Below are 6,392 nucleotides of genomic sequence, written 5' to 3' on the forward strand. Positions count from 1 at the left end.
TCTCTTTTCTGTCGTCTGGCCCATTCAGGCGAATGTTCAGGGCCACTGGGCTCAGGCCAACCACCTGGGGAGCACCACTTCTGTCCCCCAGCTGGAACTGGCTCGCTCTCTCTAACCTTTCAGCCAGTTTAATGATAATCATATTGAGTGGGACCCAGGAATCAAAAGTTTCAAAGCCGGAAAGATAAATTCCAACTATTGTTTTCCCCCTTGATCTACTAGGTCTGCTGCTCTGTCACAAAAGATTAGATTAGCTTGGCCAGGATTGAACTACGTAAAGCCAGACTGGTTTGGGTTGGTTTTTTTTTTTTTTTTATAAGTATCCTGTTTCCTTGAAAGGCTATAGCTTTCAAATTTTTCCCAAGCTAAAAAGTCAAATGTCTTTTTCAAAGTTTTCTTTTCCAACAGGCAGAAATAATTCTAAATTGGTGTTGACCTGAATCTTGGAAATTTGCATTTGGCTCCAACAAACTTTAAAATCAGTGGGGGTTGGGGAGGAAGGTAAATGGAAAATGTATTGCCTGTGTCTGGGTGAGAAGAGGAGCAGGGGAAACAAGGCTGTGACGGGCCAGGAGAGCTGGGGCACACAGTCAGCATTCACCCAGTCAGCATCAGCCATCTACGAAACCAGGGGACCTATCCTGGGGACTCAAGTAGCTTGACTCATGAGTTCAAATACCTGTACCTTTATGTGCATATGCCACAAATGAAGCCTCAGAGTGTGATGAGGTCTCAGCAAGGTGGGGAGGTGAGAGGTGGCAACTGAGATAAGCCTTGAAAGTTGGTGATGCAACAGATGGAAATGAGAATGGGCCCTTGGGCAGTCCTGGGAGCTGATTATCAGGAAAGGCCCAGAGGTGGAAAAAGGAAGATTCTGCTCATTGTGCCTGAAATAGGACCACGAAGAGAATGCCCTGTATTCCTAAGAAGGTCCCATCTTGAGAACAGCCTTCATTCCAGGAAGGGGCTAGAGAAGAGGGAAGCCCTAGGAAGTTTTTTAGCAGGAAAGGACACAAGCAGAGTTGTGAAGTTAATAGAATCAATTAAGCTACTAGAAAGAGTTTTAAGACGCAGGAAGCTGGGAGATCGGTTAGGAGGGAAGCTGAGAGGTGATGGGGCCTGCAAGACAGCCTGGCCATGAGAATGGAAAGAAAGAGGTGGCTCCAAGGGTCTGTGGAGGGGAAATTCTGTAAGGCTTAACAACTGATTGCACCAGAGAGTAGCTTTTAAACCTGAGTGTCTGAGCCAGGTTGTCTTTAAGTGGGAGCAGCCGAACAGTGAATCCGGTTTTAGAAATGTTGCATTTGGGATGCTGGGTGACGGTAACCGGCAGACAGGCGGACATCTAGATCTGGTCCTCAGGAAAGTGGTTGGTGCTAGCATCCTGGAGGCATCTCCATGGAAGCTGTGAAGTGAAGGTAACTGGAAGGGGAAAGCACCGAATGAGAAGGTCCATGGACCAAAAGCTAGGGAGCACGAGGGAGCAACGAAGGAAAAGTCATAAAAAAGTGACGTTGGAGCAAACTTCAGAGGAGAACTTCCTCCTCCCAAGGAGAAATCAGACTAAAACGTTTATCTCCTCTGCCTGGACCTAATCCCCAGGCTGAGTCACACTCAAGAAACCTCAGTCTGGCCCAAGAAAAAGAGTCTGTGTGGCCAGCCGTGGGGCAGAGGCCCGAAAGGCAAAGGGCAGTGTTAACAGATAGCACAGGAAGACTTGGCCCAGGCACTCGGGTTTCTAGTAGCTGAATCCATTGTTAAAACTACCCAAGGAAAATTTCTAACTAAGGGAAAGCTGGAAACTGTTGTTCTTTGGCAATTTTGTTTACTTGGCCTCAGAAGCATGGCTCATTTAAATGTGCAAGCAGTGTTTCATGAGAACCCTGGGGGAAAAAAAAAACGCATTTCAAGTCTCACCAAATGGATACACGTTAGCTCACCTGAACCATTGTTAGGCGCCAAAAAGATGGGACAGGACCAGCTTCTATTCGTCTGCTCAACGTGACAGGCTCCCAGCTAGTTCCCTCAAGTACTAAATTCACTTCGGGCCAAGAACTGCTCCAGGCGGAGCCCCAGGTCAAGACGGACGTCACTGCCCTCCTCAGCTCTCCCAGGAAATGTCAAGAGCTGTGTGTGACCACAATCCTGGGCACTATTTATCAGGACTCTTCCTGGGGCTTGCGGTTCCTACGTGACAATAGCTATTTCATAGCACTTAACCCATTTTCATGACGGTCTCTCTCTCCAGGAAAGCATTGAGAATGTGCAGTCACATAGTCTAGGATCCTACTCACGGAGTAATTATTTCTCATTTAACTTGCTCCATTTCTGTAGAACACTTACACAATGTCTTGCAGGAGCTCCTGGCAAGCTTTTTGCCATCATTGTTGAAAGCTTTCTAACCACTAGCCAAAAGCAGGAGAATTGATTAGCAAGAGAAATAAAGCATCTTCAGCCCAGATTCTAAGTCTGAGGTTTTCCTGTCAAGGTGGTTTAAACCATGCTGCAGGGAGAGAAGCGTGTTTACCACAGCCTGGAGAATGCCCCCTGGCCTTGCCCACTTGTCCTGGTCATCCACCTGGACACCACTCAGCAGGCCTCCCCTCCCCCTCAGTGGAGGAGCCTGGCCCCTCCATCCCAGCCCTCTGCCTGCACAGATGCTGTCACCCTAGTCAGGCTGTCCCTGTGTAAGGCCTGCGTGGTCCAGGAGGCCAACAGGCAGGTGGGATCCCGGCCCCCCACACAGGCACACAGCATCCTGCAGCTGTAGAGTTCTTGTTTAAAAGCTCAGTGTCGTAGATTGAATTGTGTCCCCCAAAAAGATAATGTCGAAGTCCTAACCCCCAGTTCCTGTAAATGTGACCATCTGTGGAAATAGGGTCTTTGCAGATGTAACCATGGTGAGGTCGTATTGGACGAGGTCGGCCCAGAGTCCAATCACTGGCATCCTTATAAGAGAGACCGAAAAAAACCGGGAGAAGAGCATGCGACGATAGAGGCGGAGATCAGAGTGAGACAGCTGCAAGCCAAGGGTCGCCAAGGATCGCCCTCAAGCACAGCAGCCGGGAAGAGGCAAGGAGCAGATTCTCCCTCAGAGCCTCCGAGGAGGAATCAACCTTCTCGACATCTTGATTTTGGATTTCTAGCCTCTGGAACTGAGAACAAATTGCTGTTGTTTTAGTCGCCCAGTTTGTGGTACTTTGTTGAGGCGGCCCTAGGAAACCAACACACTCAGAGTCTGCTGTCACCCGGCCTGAGCTCGAAGCCAGCTCTGCCCCTCACGAGGCCCATAGTCTGGGCCTTTTTCTTAACCGCCAGAAGCCTCAGTCTCCTCGTGTGTAAACTGGCAATAATAACAGTACCTATCTCAAGAGTATTGTGAGGAACATCTGGGAGGACACACGTAAAGCGTAAGCACTGTGCCTGCTACAAAATGTGAATGTTGAAGACATTGCAAATGACTGAATCGTATCAACCTGCTGTTACTCGACTGTTTTTGACCTACAAAAAGGCAGTTTCCCGTGTTGGTGGCGGCAGCAGTGACATTAGAGTCCTTGTTTACAATACTGTTTGGTTTTTCCCACCACAGTTCTCAATTCTCTGACCCTAGCTGGGTGTCCTACAATTCAGTATTCTGACACGACTCAGAGTGAACACAGACCCCACAGGTTAAGGGCTCAGTCCCGCAGGACTAACCGCTCTTCAGGCGCCAGTTGTAAATGCCCAGCTGATGACAAATTTAGGGGTTCCCACAACCCCCCGACTCAGGTTTGATAATTCACTAGAACAACTCAGAACTCAGGTAAACAATATACGATGATTAGGGTTTATTATAAAGGATACAAATGAACAGCCGATGAAGCAGTCCATAGGTCAAGGAGGGGTTGGCGGTGGGGGTGGGGGTGGCACTCAGCTTCCCATGCCGTCTCCAGGCACATCACCCTCCCAGCACCTCAATGTGTCCGCCCACCCGGAGGCCCTCCAAATCTCGTGGTTCAAGAGTTTATGATGGTCTTATTACACAGGGGTAATTGATTAAATCATTGGCCGCTGGTGAATGAATTCCATCTCCACCTCCTCTTCCCACCCTGGAGGTCGGGAGGGGGTCTGGTTGAAAATTCCAACCTCTAAGCATAGCCAGCCCCTCTTTTGAAACTATTAAATGCCCACCCTGCGTCACCTCATTAGTGAGAACTCAGGTGTGGTAGAAAGAAGCTTGTTATGAATACCAAAAGACACTTGGAAATTCTCCAGAAATTCCAAGGGTTTTAGGAGCTCTGTGCCAGGCACTGGAGGCAAAGACCAAAGATGTTTTTTATGTTACACCACAAACACCTACTGTGTTGCAATTAATTCTTTGGACATCTGAGGACAAGAGTCCCGCTTCATCCATCTTAGTAGTCCAAGTCCTGGCACCTCACACAGAGCTAAGCAAACAGTAGATGCTCACTAAATGTTGACCTGAAGGACCTTTGTGCTCTTTACATATCTCCTGGTGGTCATCTCGTCTGTGAAATAGAAATTTCCCAAGTCTTCTATGCACTAAAGGATTATTTTCCTGCTCTGTTGCTTCTAAAGGAACTATAAGGACAAAGGAATTTTCTAGTCACGTGTGCTTGCATCCTGTGCTTTGATCAACCTCACCTGTATGCAAAAGTTACTAGACAGACCAGAAAAGTTTGTAAGGTGCCCCACAGATGCTGGTTCTGCCAATCCTCGGAGTATCTGGCCGGTCTTGGAAAATCAAGAGAGAAAAGCAAAAGTCAGCCGTGTTCTGAAAGGGACAAGCATTGAGGCAGACACAAAGAACTTTAATTTGACCCCTATAACACCATTTTCTTCTGGCTTGAAGTGACAATGGAAAACTTATCCTTTCAGGAAAAGAAAAAAAAAGGCAGAAGCTGCCTTTTATTTTCTACCCCCTTGCTCTGACTTCAGCAATGGCACTGTCAGATTTTCTGGGATTTACTCAGGATGGATGCTCAAGGATCTTTGCGATATCCCAGCTAGTGGACCTAAGATGCTTTTCTCATGACAGCCCCTGGAGCCCAATCCGCTGCCCTCAGCATTCCTGAAGCGCAGGGAGGCCCTCGCAGACTGAGAGCCGGGAAACGCAGAGCCTGGCCAGGGAGTGAAGAAATGAATACGGCTGTCACGGAAGGAACTAGATGGAGCAAAAGCTGCAGCCTCCAGGGAGATTCCCTAACCACAGTTCCTCCAGCTGCTCCAACTTCCTGCTCCACCACCGCCTGGAGTCTGTCCCTGAGGACATCCCGCAGCCAGCTGAAAGCCCGGGGACCATTCCTCCTTACCTGCTACAGATGCAATAGAGCACATTCTGAAGAGGGATTGGCCAGAATCCCCTCTCCAGGACAGAGCTTCTGGGAATGAGGTTCATTTGCACCTCTACGTTTTTAGCTCAGTGAGCCACAGAATAAGAAGTTTGTGCAATTTGGGCATTTCTGGCCCACTCTCAGTGAAGAAATGTCAGTTTGAAATGACTTATCTTAGAAGGGAAGAAGTAGTATTTTATGTATGGGAGAAAAAAATCAAGTAACTTCAAAGATCAATTAAATGTCAGCTAAAGAGGAAACGGTGGGGTTACAGTGGGCTACAGGAAAATGCACAAAATTGCAGGATTCACCAGGCCAGTCTACTCTGTTCTCCCTGGCAGTACAGGCTTGTAGGCTGAAGTCGATTTCTTAATCAGCCTTAGGGTTTCTAGTATTTTCTCACCATATCAGATCTCTAAAGTCAGATTCTTTTGCAATCAAACCAGTTACACACTGGAAAATTTGGGTGGCAGGAAGATGAAAAAGGAAAGGAGAAAAAAAGGTTCTATATTTCTAACTTGAAGTGAGATCTGTTTAGAGAACACACTCCAATCTTAGGAAAACAACTATTTAAAAGACTAGAACCGGCTGGCCTGGTGGCACAGCAGTTAAGTGCACACGTTCCCCTTTGGTGGCCAGGGATTCGCTGGTTCGGATCCTGGGTGCAGACATGGCACAGCTTGTCAAGCCATGCTGTGTAGGCGTCCCACATATAAAGTAGAGGAAGATGGGCACGGTGTTAGCTCAGGGCCAGCCTTCCTCAGGAAAAAGAGGAGGATTGGCAGATGTTAACTCAGGGCTAATCTTCCTCAAAAAAAAAAAAAAAAAAGACTAGAACACTTATGCACTGTTGGTGGGAATACACAATGTTGCAGCCATTATGGCAAACAGTATGGCGATCCCTCAAAAAATTAAAAATAGAATTACCATGCGATCCAGCAATTTCACTTCTGGGTATAAAAGAATTAAAAGCAGGTTCTCGAAAAGATATTTGTCTACTCATGTTCATAGCGGCACTGTTCACAGTAGTCAAAAAGTGGAAGCAACCAAATGTCCACT

This window comes from Equus quagga, chromosome 16 (assembly GCF_021613505.1).
Source record: "Equus quagga isolate Etosha38 chromosome 16, UCLA_HA_Equagga_1.0, whole genome shotgun sequence".
Taxonomy (NCBI): Eukaryota; Metazoa; Chordata; class Mammalia; order Perissodactyla; family Equidae; genus Equus; species Equus quagga.